Source organism: Populus nigra, chromosome 3 (assembly GCF_951802175.1).
Source record: "Populus nigra chromosome 3, ddPopNigr1.1, whole genome shotgun sequence".
In the NCBI taxonomy this organism is placed as follows: Eukaryota; Viridiplantae; Streptophyta; class Magnoliopsida; order Malpighiales; family Salicaceae; genus Populus; species Populus nigra.
This window is the reverse complement of record NC_084854.1, coordinates 11,626,019-11,642,030: the sequence shown is the minus strand read 5'-3', so window position 1 is coordinate 11,642,030 and position 16,012 is coordinate 11,626,019. Positions and strand designations below refer to the sequence as shown.

The following is a 16,012-nucleotide window of genomic DNA, read 5'->3' as shown; positions in this document are numbered from 1 at the left end:
GAGCAAGCACTTCAGACAATAAATATAAGAAAAATAACAACAATAAACAACAAAATAAAATAAAATGAACAAAAGGCGGTAGTACCAGCCAAGCACTTCAGACAATAAATATAAGAAAAATAACAACAATAAACAACAAAATAAAATAAAATAAAATAAAAGGCGGTAATACCGGCCAAGCACTTCAAACAATAAATATAAGAAAAATAACAACAATAAACAACAAAATAAAATAAAATAAACAAAAGGCGGTAGTACCGAGCAAGCACTTCAGACAATAAATATAAGAAAAATAACAACAATAAACAACAAAATAAAATAAAATGAACAAAAGGCGGTAGTACCAGCCAAGCACTTCAGACAATAAATATAAGAAAAATAACAACAATAAACAACAAAATAAAATAAAATAAAATAAAAGGCGGTAATACCGGCCAAGCACTTCAAACAATAAATATAAGAAAAATAACAACAATAAACAACAAAATAAAATAAAATAAACAAAAGGCGGTAGTACCGAGCAAGCACTTCAGACAATAAATATAAGAAAAATAACAACAATAAACAACAAAATAAAATAAAATAAACAAGAGGCGGTACAACCAGCCTTATAATATAAACAATCAATATTATAAACTAATTAGAATAGACAATAAAAGAAAAATGGTTGAACCAACAAAAATCCAACAATTAATAGTCCAGTCCACAGTCCAATATCCGAAAAGTTGAGGTCAAATTTTATTTTTTTTAGGCGGTAAAACCAGCCATTTGATTTTTTATTTTTATGTATTTTTTTTTTGTTTTCCAATAATCAAATAGAAATTTGTTACCTTTGCTTGCTAGCTCCCCGGCAACGGCGCCAAAATTGCTTGACCGCTTTTTATGTTCGGCTTGTTTTAACTCGCAAGTGCACGAGTGTGCGATGTAGCAATTAACTCGGTAAGATCGAGGTCATATCCACAGAGAGCTAGATCTGGAAATTAAGCTAGGTAACAAAACAAAACTCAAGAGAAATTAAATTAACAATAACTTGGTTGAAAATGATTGATGGATTTGTTTTCAAAGATGAAAAAGTGTAAATAGATTTTAAATGACAAGAAAAAGTAAGTCTTGGTCCAAATCAATTTTAATGGTGATGTATTGGTGATTCCTTCAACATATATAAGATAACTCAACCTAATATCAACGATGGTGATATTAGATCGGAAGATATTACAATGAAGTTTAAAAAGACGAAGATTGATTATTGCTTAAGAATGAACAAGTATTTTCATATTAAGTAAGACATTGAACCAAGCAATCTCTATACCAAAACTAAGGTTTGTGCATAAAAATTCAAGATTATAACATTACCTAAATGATTTCTAAAATTTCTTTGCAATAATAAACATTCATGAAGAAAATGAAAAGATAGACATTAAGATTCATTCATATCTTAAAGAACTCACCTCAACCACCATCATCCTTGATTTGGATCCAAGAAGAAGATTAGCCAACCATGATTATATATAATAACACTTTAATAAACATAAAATGACTTGAATCAAACTGAAATAATGAGTTTTACAAGCTAAAGAACCGAAATCTATAAAGAAGAACACAACACAATTTCAGTAAAAATTCGGACACAAATCTGACTCTAACTTTGGACAGCAATTCGACCCTTTTAGAAGCCTCTTCTGGAGATGGCTATTAGAGACATATTTATAGGCCATTATGTTAGCTTTCCAGATCATTAAAGAACAGCTCATTTGGACATCTGAGTCAAAAGTTATGGACAAAACACCGAAAGGTGTTCTGGAAAATCAACCCAGGCCAGCTTGGAGAACACTTTGGTGCACGTTTTTCTTCCTCCTTTATGAGTTGTCTCTTTCTTCTTTTGACCCAAAATAATGTCACAATGTCCCCTCCAGCTTTCCATCCATGTGCTTGCCCTCTTGGATCAATGAATTACCCAAATAAATCAAATGTTATTTATTGTGTGAACATGTAGGATCATGGATTGTGTTTGGGCTGATTTGGAGGGTGATTTGGGGCTGATTTGGGGCTGATTTGGGGCTGAATTTAAGCATCAAATAAGGATACAAATGTACCTATTATTTGGGCTAAGATTGACATTGAAACCTTGAGTGTTTGATGGTTGAAGTTTGCTTACAACATAAGGCATGTTTGGGCTTGAAATAGATCATATGATATTCTTTTCTAGAATTGGACTAGAATTGATTTTTGGGGCAAATTTGGAGCACTTATTTGAACCAAGATTTGCTTCAATCTTCAACTAAATTTCTCTTCAATTCTTTGTTCCGAATTCCGACGTTGAATTTTCTGAAATAATTCATTTAAGCTCCAAAAACCTATCGAGACATTAAAAGAAACTTCATTACTAAAAAGCACATCAATTATTATAAAAAACCCAAATAAAAATAATAAATACATATGTAAAATAAGAGACTTAATGATACTTTTGATGCACAATCATGGATGGTGATTTGGATGCTATCAAACTGAAAATACCTCCTTTTTCGAGGTAAAAACGATCCTGAGGCATATTTGGAATGAGAGAAAAAGGTGGATTGGATTTTTTATTGTCGTAGCTTTTCGAAGGCGAGGAAGGTGGGATTGGTAGTTATTGAAATTAGAGATTACACATTGATTTGGTGAGATCAGAATGTGATTGGTAGGAGGAGGAATGGAGGAAGGCCAATGGTGTCGTGGGAGGAGATGAAAGTGTTGATGAGGAGGTGATTTGTGCCTAACTATTATTATAGGGATTTGTATATGAAATTACAAAGTCTGAATCAGGGTTCTAAGTCAGTTAATGAGTATTATAAGGAAATGGAGATCATGATGATCTGGACCAACATTATTAAGGATAGGGAAGCCACGAAGGCTAGCTTTCTTAATAGGCCGGATATGGAGATTGCGAATGTGGTGGAATTACAACATTATATGGAGTTGGAGGATATGGTCCATATGATGACGAATAGGGAAAGGCAAATACAGGAAGGGGCGGCACATATTTCTAGACTAATTCGGCTTCATCTTCATCAGCATGGAGGCCAAATTAGAGGAGAGAAGGGGCTGCTCAACCAAAGCCTTTTGTCCGTACTAAAGTCGAACCACCTAAAGCTAAGGTTGAAACCTCTAGGGGTCTCAAAGGTAAATCTGACTCTCAACCAAAATTTACTTGAGATGTTAATGTTTCGAGTGTTAGGGGCTTGGACATTACACTTCAGAATGTCCAAATAAGAGGATAATGGTGATGAAAGACAATGGTGATTTGGAATCTAAGAGTGAAAAATCAAATTGTGAAGACATGCCACCATTGAAGGATTGTACTAAGGATGAATTACCATTACCTGTTGAGGAGTCCTTGGTTATAAGGCGTATACTTCAGGTTCAGGTCAAGGAAGATGATAGTGATCAACAAAAGAAAAATATCTTCCATATGTGATGTTATGTACAAAACAAGGTGTGCAACTTGATTATTGATAGTGGAAGTTGTACTAATATGGTTAGCACTGCCCTTATTAGTAAAATGAATTTGTGTATTGTTAAACATACTAGACCATATAGGTTGCAATGTTTGAATGGTAGTGAGGAAGTGAAAGTGACTAAATAGGCTACGGTACTGTTTTTGATTGGGATATTGATGAAGCTCTGTGTGATATGGTACTAATACAAGCGAGTTACATCTTATTGGGGAGGACATGGTATTATAATAGGAAGGCAAGTCATGATGGGGGTTAAAAATTGGTATACCATTGTAAAGGATGGTAAAATCATCACTTACACTCAAATAGGTGTATGGTGATCAAATAAAACTAAAAGGTGAGCATGAGGATATGGGGAAAGAAAATCAAGGTAAGGAACAAGGGGAGAGAAACCATCAGTGTTGGTCAGAACCCAAAACACTACTGCAACCCATTCAGCCACCCATCCAAACACAAACAAAACAGTTGGCCAACACCCCAAACAAATCAGACCATTTGTCCACTACCCAAAACACCTAAAATTGGCCGAGAGTGGAGACAAGAAGAGTGAAGAAAGTCAGGAAGTATGATGGGAATTGTATGGAAAAACTAAAGAAACAAATCATTTTCTATGCTAGAGAGGGTGAGGTCAATTTTGCATTTTTCACTAACAAGCTGATGATTTTACTTGTGTTAAAAAAGGCGTGCTTTAATACTAATGATCTTGATCATGTTATGCCTAGTGTTGCTATTTCTTTGTTGTAAGACTTTGAAGATTTGTTTCTTGAAGATATCCTTAGCGAATTACCAACCTCGAGGGAAATAGAACATCAGATTAATCTTGTACCTGAGGCTGTGATTCCTAATTGACCAGCCTATAGAAGTAATCATGAGGAGAGAAATGAGCTTCAAAGGCAAGTTGATGAGCTGATGGACAAGGGGTACATTCGTAAGAGCATGAGCCCATGTGTTGTGCCAGTCTCATTGGTGTCTAAGGATGGAACATGGAGGATGAGTGTTGATTGCCAAGCCATCAACAATATAATGGTAAAGTATAGACATCCTATTTTTAGGCTTGATGGCATGTTAGATAAGTTACATGGATCATGTAATTTCTTTAAGATTGATCTAAAAAGTGGGTACCCTGATTAGAATTGTCGTAACTCAATTTTGGACAACATAAATGAAAAAAATGAAATGAATGAAAAATTGAGGTTTTGACTCAAGATAACACAAATTGAAAGCTTTGAGAGGTTAATTGGAAGTTAGTTTTGAAAGAAATTGAAAGAATTAATTGGTATGGGGTTCAGTTAAACTTTGAGTGGATTTAATTAATGATATCAGGAATTTGATTGAAGAATGGATAAGTTTGAGGACTTAATTAGACTTAGAATTAGTTAATTAATGAAATCAGGGGCATAATTGAATTAATATTAAATTTCTGAATTAACTAAGGATAAAATTACAAGTGATTAAGGTCTAGGGATCATTTTGTAAAAGGGGCCGAAATTTTGTCTAGCGGCCCAATTAAAAAATGTTGAAACTTGGAGGACCAAATTGAGAGATTGCCATTTCCAGCCAAAACGACACCATTCGTCAATTACTGTTCACTGTCTTCTTCCTCAAAAAAACAGAGGAAAGCTCCCTGTAAAAATGAAAAAAACCAGTCACCAAACACATGGCAATACCCACGACTTCCGTCATCAGCCCATCAACTCAACCTCATGTCCATCGTCGCCCTCGTGTCCATCGTCACCACGAGGTACCAACAACGTGGAGGAGATCACCACCAACAACCTAGTCGGGGCAGGACTGTGGTGTCCCAGTCCACCCAAAGCACGATGTTTCAAGAATATCCCCGCATGAAGATAAACACCAAGGAAGATAAGGATTGAATCACATATCCAAGTCCCCATAGGACTTATCCTTTGCCAAGGAAAGAAGAGGCGTACTAGGGAACAACCAGTGGATTCTGGCCCCTATAAAAGGGCATTGGGTCGCCAAGGGAGAGGGACCGAAAAGAAAAGAGGAGAAAACAGAGAGTAACCTATTAATAAACAAATAAAAAGCAGAGGGAGGGAAGACCGAACAGAAAAGAAAAAAGAGAAGTCGAAAGGAGAAGGAAGAAGAGAGAATTCTCTAGGAGTGCTCGAACTATTACTATCACCTTCGTCTTTGTCATCGCCAGGTAAGGCCTTCCTTTTCTCCTTGTTTTTACACATTTCATTATAAAAGAAGAAAACAGGGTGAAGGTAATTTAATTACCTTTGCCTTGTGCAGCGCATGTGTGGTTTGAACCACGCGTGCATGCTGCCCAGCCGGGTCACTGGCTTGGGCCAGTAACCGAGCTGGGCCGCCTGAGTCTAACCCAGCTCATGTGGGCTGGGCTAGACTCAGCTCCTAAAAAAGGAATGGGTCGGGTCTGGGCTTTAAGCCTAGTCGACCTAAAGTTTGTTTGGCAAAACACACCCTTATGCCTTGACCATAATTTTTATGCCTATTTTAGTTTGATATATGACCAAACAAGCTCCTTTTTTATATCAGAAAATTTCAAAAAAAATTGGGGATCTTTGTTTATTTATTTGTGGGCCCCTGACACTTTGATTTATTTTTTTTCTTTGCATTTTATATTTTTTTAAGTTATGTGCTCAATCTGTGGCCTATTATTTTTAAATGCAAATATGTAATGCAATGTTTTTTTTTTATTATTTCCATCTGAAAAGGGTCAATAAAAATAAAGGATAAACAAGAAAAAATGGCATAGAAAATTTTTTCTTCAAATTTATTCTTTTGCGAAAATATTCACTAACGCTAGAGTTAGGAGTATCGTATTTTTTGGATACCAACGCCAGAGTTGGAAATATAGGTAGGAATTGTTCACTGACGCCAGAGTCAAGAACATAGAAGGAAGGATAAAAAGGGAAAAAGGAAACAAATTCTTAGCAATTGTAGACAAAAACCAGCAATGCAGCCTGCTTTAAGGAGGATGCTTAAAGGGTGGTAACATCTTCCCTTTTGCGTAACCAGTCCCGTACTATGAAATCTCTGTTGACCAATTTAGGGTTCCTAGTGACCATAATACTAGGTGGCGAGTCCTTGAGCAAGATATTTTCCCCTAAAAAGAACAAGATGCTAGATATTTGTTTCTTTCTCCAATCGAGTGATTAATTTTTAATAGGTCGCCGCGATGTCCGGGTGTGACAAAATGGCGGCTCCACTGGGGACTTCTAGGACTAAGCTTTACCATTTGTCTTTTTATTGCTAAACCATATTTGTCGTACTGTTTTCTTTATTGTTGCTATGTTGTGTTTATCAAGTTTTTATTTTTTTATTTTTTTATTTTTTGCCCTTTTTACTGTTTTAGCACACATAATTATTCATGTCTATCTTGCATATATATTAGAGGTCTTCACGCAGTGCTCATCTCATTTTTAAAATTATATGGGTATCAACTTTAAGATAAGTGGAGGAGTAACGGCACCCCAATGGCTTTAGCCTGGGTAAGGCTCGCGAAATTATCCAACTCTCGCATGATTGTTTGCTCGACAGTTGTCGATGTGCCAAACTGATATTACTCAGGGTCTCTATCTTCACGCTGCTTGTAAACCTCATATCGACCTTTCAAGGACGATCATTGAGTATTTGTAAGACCTTTGAGACTAGATAGCAAAACTACCCTGATGCATTTAAAGATTAGAACCTATCCTTTAGGTAAATCCCTACATAAATTCACTGAGATAAGCTTAACATGTAAGCATCCTTATTACAAGGCTTTCGGGTGATATAATGGTCGCTATTTGTGAGGTAACAACTGTAGAGTATGGACTCGAATATGAATCCTTGCAAATGTAGCCTGCCTTAGGTAGGATGCTTAAGGGGTGATAGCATCTTCCCTTTTGCATAACCAGTCCCGTACTATAGAATCTCTGTTGACTAGTTTAGGGTTCCTAGTGACCATAATACTAGGTGGCGACTCCTTGAACAAGACATTTTCCCCTAAAAAGAAAATTGCATTTAAGACTAAGTATGGTTTGTATGAATGGTTAATCACGTTGTTTGGACTTACAAATGCACCTAGTACGTTTATGCATTTAATGAATCATGTATTACATGTGTTTATAAGTTAGTTTATGGTTGTGTATTTTGATGACATTCTAATCTATTAGTAAGAACTTAAATGAGCATCTTGATCATTTACGTAGTATACTTAATGTGTTGTGTAGTGAGAAATTGTATATCAATCTTAAGAAGTGTTCTTTTTGCATGGAGAAAATTGTGTTTCTTGGTTATTTTGTAGCTGCATAGGGTATCGAGATGGATAAGGAGAAGGTTACGGCCAAGGTTGTTAAAATCACGATTCAACTCGTAAAATCGTACATTCAACTCATAAAATCGTACGATTTTACGAGTCAATATAGGTTAAATGTGCTAAATCGTTCACGAAACTCGGAAATGGGTAAAATCGTTAAAATCGTTAAAATCAGGTGAAATCATGCAAAAACACGATTTCACCACCGATTTTACACGTTCGGCTCAAAACAGCGATTGTGAGCCACTGTTCCCTCCAGCTCCAGGTGTCAAGCAAGTATTGGCCTATTGGCTATTACACAGTACACACTACACACAATCACACACAGAACGAAAGCAAACAGTTAACACGTTCTTTCTTCAATCTTCATCTTTCTTCATCGACTTTCACACAACACAGCACAAGAAAAAATCAAAATCCCTAAGTCACGAAATCCTTATTCTCCTTCTCTCAACCATTCAAGTTCCAACAATCAACCACCGGTCCACCACCAACAACCTTTTTTTTTCACCAGCCACCATGAGATCCAGATTTCAGACAACAATAGCGGCGACTCTCTAGTCTTCACCAGCCATCGTAAGTTATTCTATTTATCTTTTTTCACTTTCTACAAATAACATCACGATTTAGAGTCTAGAGTAATTTATTTGTAAAATTACAGACATGCCCATGTCCCCTGTGTCATAGGTCTCTCACCGAATCCCAGTCACGGTGAATTTACAGAGAACTGTGACTTTTACAATTTACACAACTGTTTGAATTTTTATTTTTTGATGGGCTAGGTTTCGATAACAAAAAACAAGTCTGTGAATTTGATGGGTTAAGTTTCGAAAACAAGTTTGTGACTTTTTTGATAACAGTGTTTGCTAACCGTTTGGAAATACTTGAGTTGAGTACGTTTGACTGCTGTTTAGCAGTGTTTTGTTTTATTAAATTTGTCTTTGAATTTGTTTTGATAACAGTATTTTGATAACAAAGTCTGTTAAACAAGTCTGTGCATTTGTTTTGATAACAGTGTTTCGATAACTAAAAAATGTTCATTGACTCCCAAATCTTTAAGATGCCATTAGAATATTATACGTGCACACTATTTCATTTCTTGTTAGTTCCACCATCTTTTGGGGTTGCTGACCCTTTAATTTTCTGGGTTTGATGTGGAAGACATTGAGGATGAATTTTCTTCTTCCAGAAGGCATGGGGATAGAAACAACTGAAATTGTCTTGAGGCTTTGTGATTCTGTTTTTTATGTGCTCGGTTTGTCCTACGCAAATTTATTCTCTCATCAGTTGGTTTAGGTGTTTCAAGTTTTTCCCTTTTCACTTGCCTTTTCTTTCCTGATTCTGATTTTGAAAATGGTTTCACTTGCCTTTTCTTTCTTGGGTTCTGATTTTGACTGTTTATTTTTCAGAGCTTACGGGACAAGAAGGAAAACACTACAAACAACAAATAAATCATTTGGAGAAAAACGTAAGTCATGAGTTATAATGTTATATTCTGTCATTCTGTGTTTTGGATTTAGTGTTTTACTTCTCAAAATTGTTAACTAAGTTACTGATTTTAATTAGTTTTTGAATTCAGTATTATGGTAATTCTTTTTTGAAAGCTGGATGTTTAATATCTAAATGTTTCTGAATATAGTATTAGTTTCTGAATTTAGTATTAGTTTTTTTAATAGCTGGATGATTAATATCAAAATTAATTACAATCATAAAATGTTTAAATTGATTACAGGGTTGATTTGAGTTGATCCTTGAATTGTTAAACTTATGGCATCTAGAAAAAATGCTTATGGTAATAGGCTTGATGTGGGATGGTAGCATGGTATAGATGTTGATAAGAATTCTAGAAAAGTTTCGCACTCGTAAGGATGTTGAGCCATGTCAGTAAGTATCAGAAAATGTTAAGCAGATGATTTTAGGTGTTTTAGCAAGGTTGTCAATTTCATTTCGGTAGGTGTTTCATTTTTTCAATTGGAATGGAATGTTTCAGTTTCGAAGTGTTTCGGCGTGCCGTTTCGAGGTTGTACTGTTCATATATATATATATATTCAACAAACATAATTTAAATTCAAAATAAATTAATTATAAATTATGCAATACAAACACAATGCCAAACAAATATAATTTTTAAATTTAAAATATTTCTAAATAGTCAAGATTAAATAGATCTTTAACTTAAAGTAATTCAACTTAAACAAAATATCAAAATATTATGAAAGTAAAATGTTTTAACACAAATATTTTAAATATAAAGTTAGGTTAATGTTATCAAGGCTAATGGAATCTAAAGCATCCTTTGTTTTGCTCAAATTCCTACATAGTATAAACATGAAAAAAAACAACATGAATATAAACCACATATATTAGTGATAAATCTAATTTTAAAAAATTAATATCATTGTTAATGAAAATAGTAATAATAATTTTCAATATTATTATCAATATCATTGTTATTGAAAATTGTAATGAAAAGGAACTTTTTATAATTGGGTGGTTTAATTAATTAAATTGAACAAGGTTCAATTTGATTCAATGGCTTTTCAAGAGCGAAACGGAACATGTGGAATGAAACAGGAACGTTCCGGGTGGAATTTAGCCGAAAAATCTAGAACGGACCGAGATTTAAAATGAGATGAAATTTGTTCCGTTTTGTTCCGTTTTTTGAATTGGTATGGAACATTTCGGCCATTCAGGGCGAAATGGAACGGAATTGACAACCTTGTGTTTTAGTGAAAAATCTAGAAGCAACTGAAAAGAAAAGAAAGGCCCATCAATATAGCGGAAATGATAATGATGATGATGAAATAAAAGAAATTAGCTCCAAGGACAAAGGAAAGAGAGTAGCTAGTGGGAGTGTAAGTACACAAACAACTCTAAATCAATTGAGAGAACAAGCATGTCGACAAATTGCTAGGTTTTTCTACACTAGTGCAATTCCATTTAATTCGTGTAAAAAACCCTGAGTTTATTAAGGCACTTGAAATGATTGCAAAGAATGCGCCAGGTTTCAAGCCTCCATTCTACCATGATATTAGAGAGAAGTATTTGAAGCAAGAAATGGATCGAACAATGAAATTGCTTGAGTACAAGCTAGAATGGAAAAAAACAGGTTGTTCAATAATGTCTGATGGATGGACAAATAAAAAAGATGTTGTATTTGTAACTTTTTGGTTAATAGTCCTAAAGGGACAATTTTTTTTGTCATCAGTGGATACTTCTAATATGTCCAAGACAGCTGATAAGGTATTTGAGATGTTAGATGTCATTGTGGAGAGGATTGGGGAGGAAAATGTTGTCCAAGTAGTCACTGATAATGCTGAAAATTATAAGGCAACGGGATAATTATTGATGGAAAAAAGAGAGAGTTTGTTTTGGACACCATGTGCTGCCCATTATATTGACTTGATATTAGAAGATTTTGAGAAGAAATTAGAGGTTCATCAAGTAACTATTGCTAAGGGGAGGAGAATCACCTCATATATTTATTCAAGAACCATTCTTATTTCCATGCTAAGGCACTTTACGAAAGGAAGGGATTTGATTAGGTCTGCTGCCTCTCAGTTTGCTACTACATATTTGACTCTAGGATGTTTGAATGATCATAAAATACAACTGATGACTATGTTTACTTCCAAACGAGTTCATGTAGGTTTGCAGGAATAGAAGAAGGGAAACGAATTCAAAATTGTGTTTTAGACAACAAGTTTTAACATGATGTCACTATATGTATTAAGGCAGCTTATTATTTGAATCCTCATTATCATTATAATCCTAATTTTAAGGTCAATGGAAACATTAAAATTAGATTATATCAATGCTTAGAAAGGATGGTGCTTGATGCAATTGACAGGTGCAAAATTGACTTACAACTTGAATCATTCAAGGATGTAAAAGAGTTGTTTGGCATTGACGCTACCAAGACAACAAGAGATAAAAAAAAACTCCAGCTCAATGGTGGGATTCTTATGGGGATGAATGTCCAGAATTACAAAGGTTTGCAATCCGAGTTATAAGCTTAACTTGTACTTCATCTGGATGTGAGCGTAATTGGAGTGCATTTGAAATGGTGAGTTTTTTTATTTTTTTATTTTAAATGTTGAAATATTTGATAAAAATCTTATAAATTTGAATTGTTTATTTAGGTTCATACAAAACGAAGAAATCGTTTGCACCTGAAAAAAATGAAGACTTGGTATTTGTAATGTGTAATATGAAATTGAATGATAACCAAGTCAAAAGGAGAGCTGATGATTTTAGTGTAGAAGATGATCTTTTATCTGATAATGATTGGACAACCGAGGGAGAAAAACATTCAAACTTTGATTTGCTTGGTGCTATTGACAATGCAACACGAAGACAAAATGGTAATGAAGATGAAAGTGATGAAGAAGAAATTCCTAATGATGCTGAAATGGAGAGTCATGGTACTGAAGATGATTTGGAGATTCAAATTGATGATATTGGTGTTGATACTAGTAGTAACACTAATGTTCATAGTATTGGTGTTGGTACTAGTAGTATTGGTGTTGGTACTACTAGTAGTAGTAGCACTCTTGATGCTAATGATATTGATGAATGCCTGAGGAATAATGAGGAAGATAAAGGCAATGAAGGTAGTTTTAGTTTACATGACACACCAGCAGATTGTTTGTTTTAAGTTTGTTAATTATTAGTTAATGAAAAGTTATTTAAATTATATATGAATTTTTATTTGAACCATGTTTTAAGATGTTTGAACTATGTATGAATTTTTATTTGAAGGCTTGAACTATGTATGAATTTTTATTTGGAGCATGAATTTTGTTTTAATGTATTTTAAAATTCCTTATGATTTTACGATCCGTTTTTACGATCCAAATTTGTTTTGCATTTTCCGTACCATGTTAAAATCACGATTTTAACAACCTTGGTTACGGCCATGTGGATTGGCCTACACCAAAATCAGTAAGTGAGGTAAGGAGTTTTCTAGTTTGTATAAGCGTTTTATGAAAGATTTCAGTACATTAGATGCACCATTGAATGAAGTTGTTAAGAAATCGGTGGGGTTTAAATGTGGAGGGGGGGATAAGAATTGGCTTTTGCCATTTTGAAAAAAAAATATGTTCTACACCTGTTTTAACTTTACCCGATTTCACGAAAGCATTTGAAATTGAATGTGATGCTTTTGGAATAAGAATATGAGTTGTGTTAATGTAGGATCGAAGACCCATTGCTTATTTTAGTAAGAAGTTAAGTGGAGCAACATTCAACTATCCCACTTATGACAAAGAACTATATGTTTTGGTAAGAGCACTTGAGACATGACAACATTACTTGTGGCCAAAGGAGTTCGTAATCCATTCAGATCTTAAATCCTCGAAATATTTGAAAGAACAAGGTAAGTTGAATAGGAGACATGAAAAATAAGTTGAATTCATTGAGATTTTTCCTTACGTAATCAAGTATAAAAAAGGCAAAGAAAACATAGTGGCTGATGCTTTTTTGCAAGTATGTTCTTCTAAACACTATGAGTACTAGAATGCTAGGCTTTGAATATGTGAAAGGCATTGGATGCTGATGATTCTGACTTTTCCAAAATATATAATGTATATGGGCATTCAGCTTTTGGTAAGTTTTATTTGATGGATGGTTACTTGTTTAAAGAAAATTGATTGTGTGTTCCTTCCAGTTCTTTACATGAATTGCTTTTTCATGAAGCACATGGGGGTGGTTTAATTAATGGGTCATTTTCGAGTTGCAAAAACTTTGGATGTATTGCATGAACATTTCTATTGGCCAAAGATGAAAAGAGATATGCAACGAATATGTGAATAGTGCATTGTTTTTAGAGTACAATCGCATGGATTGTATACACCATTACCTATGCCTACTAAACCTTGGGTAAATATCTCTATAGATTTTGTTTTAGGTTTGCCTAAGTCAAAGAAAGGTAGAGACTCTATTCTTGTTGTGATTGATAGGTTTTTTATAATGCCATAAGACTGATGATGCATCTTATATCCCAGACTTGTTCTGTAGGGAGATTGTTTGTTTGATTAATAGGTTTTTTAGAAAGGTATAGTGTCATATTGTAATGTTAAGTTTCTTAGCTACTTTTGGAAGACTTTATGGAGAAAGTTGAGAACTAAACTCCTATTTTTGACAACTTGTCATCATCAAACAGACTGACAAACTGAGGTAGTAAATAAAACTTTATCCCAACTTTTGTGTGTTGTTATTCAAAAGAATTTGAAAAGTTAGGAAGAATGTTTGCCTTTGTTGAGTTTGCTTATAATAGAACTATGCACAAATTATTTTCCAACCCAGTGATTGGGTTTCAGTGCACATACATAAGGAACGGTTTCCTAACTAGAGGAAATCAAAGTTATACCCTCATGGTTATAGTCCATTCCAAGTTTTAGAGAGGAATAATGATAACACCTACAAAACTTGATCTTTCAGGTGAGTATGGTGTTAGTACTACCTTTAATGTTTATTTTTGGATAAGGTAAGTATATCACTAAAAAAACCAGAAAAATGCAAAGGGACAAAACCCCACTAAGAATGGGAAAGCGGACAAAACCCGCTAACCCCAAAACAACAAAACAAAAGAACCAAGGGTATACACTTAATAAAATCAAATAGAACAAGCTAAAAAATAGAAGAAGACATCATCAGAAAATCTCAAAGTAATATGAAGCCTTCTATTAGTATCCGTATTGGCCATATTACGAAGGAGATTAACTTTAGATACAATACAGTTAACAATAATCGTGCAAATCATAATAGAGTTGCGAGGAGTCTTTCTGTAGAGCCGAGCATTCCTCTTTTTCTAAATGTAGTAAACTGTTATGGCTACTAGCATCAATCTAATAATCACAGATGTAAGGGAATGATCGCTATCCAAATTAGAGAGCCATGAGATGGTGTTGTTTCATAATTGACTCCCAAATGGGATGAAGCATATGGAACAAAGATAATACCAGATGCAGCGGGAGAAAGTGCAATAAAAAATAAGTGGTCAATATCCTCTTAATGATGTGAACCTCGTGATCACGTGGTCACGCAACCCACATGCAAAGACACCAATTCCTAAAAAGTCAAGTAAATCAGGTTTGATAGGAGTATGACACAAAGATAACTTGTACCTAGGCACCAGCACTATTGGAAACGGAAACCCCCACCCAACGAATATTGATTTACGAATGAGAAGTATAAGGATGATGCCACGAAGATAGTTGTTCTTCGATAAGTCATTTTTCAGTTCATTAGAGAACTATGGAAGCAAGATTATCTCACCAACACACACACATAAAGTGCGGCAAATAAGAAGTTTTATTAATCTGAATTGTCTAACTTACATGTCTGGTTATGCCTTTATTTATACTAACTCTAGACTTAAATAAACCCTAATGGACCCCCCTTAGGTGAACTTATATTAAGCTCACTTACAATTGACCCAAATAAGTAATAATAACCCAAACACTAAAAAGAAAATAATAGAAATAATAAAAATCCAAAAATTACCATCCTAAATATGCTAGAATCAGATTTATCACCAAGAAGTCACAAAATAGACTAGGAAATCTGATGTGAATGTAGAATTTATTCTGAAGTCTTCTTTCCTTTTTGTAGCTAGGATGAATAAGGAATCCTTGTAAGAAAAGGATTTTAAAACATTTATGAATCCTTGCCACACTTGAAAACTATGTTGTAGCCCATTAAAGATCTTTATAGAATTAGGAGATTCCCAAAATAAGCTGCCACATCCTTTTAGGAAAAGAATCCTAGCCAAATAGGAAGTCCACAAGTCAAAAGGAAGTAAATAACAAAATTCGTACAGCCTCTGTTGATCCGTGTTTCGATGCCTTTCCGAACTCCGATTGACTTGAAAGTTTAGCCCAAGGTAGGAAACTATGTCAGGAGACTCCACGTAAACGTTTAGCCCGATCCAATGGTCGGATTGAAAATTATAATTGTTGTCGTAAAACTGGATAGATGTACTTTTTTACGTCAAAATCCGAATTTGACCTTTCCTGAATCGTATCATTCGCTCTCTCTTCAAGATGATTCGTCCTCGAATCACCAACAAGTTGAATGGAAAATTCCTTACCTTTTTTTCGAAGCCTTTGGAGTTCTTTTCTTGCCAACAATTGTCGCCAACAACTTTGGATGAAAGTTGCAGCCGTTCTATTTTGTATATCATCATTGTAACATTTTTCCTCCTCTCTTTCTGAAGCTTGTTGGGCAT

General features: G+C 34.5%; 1 pseudogene; it reads left to right on the top strand.

Moving 5' to 3' along the window:
* LOC133689410 (uncharacterized) overlaps positions 1 to 11,124 on the top strand; it is a 57,084-nt pseudogene extending 45,960 nt beyond the window's left edge.
* Positions 11,125 to 16,012: the final 4,888 nt, after the last annotated feature.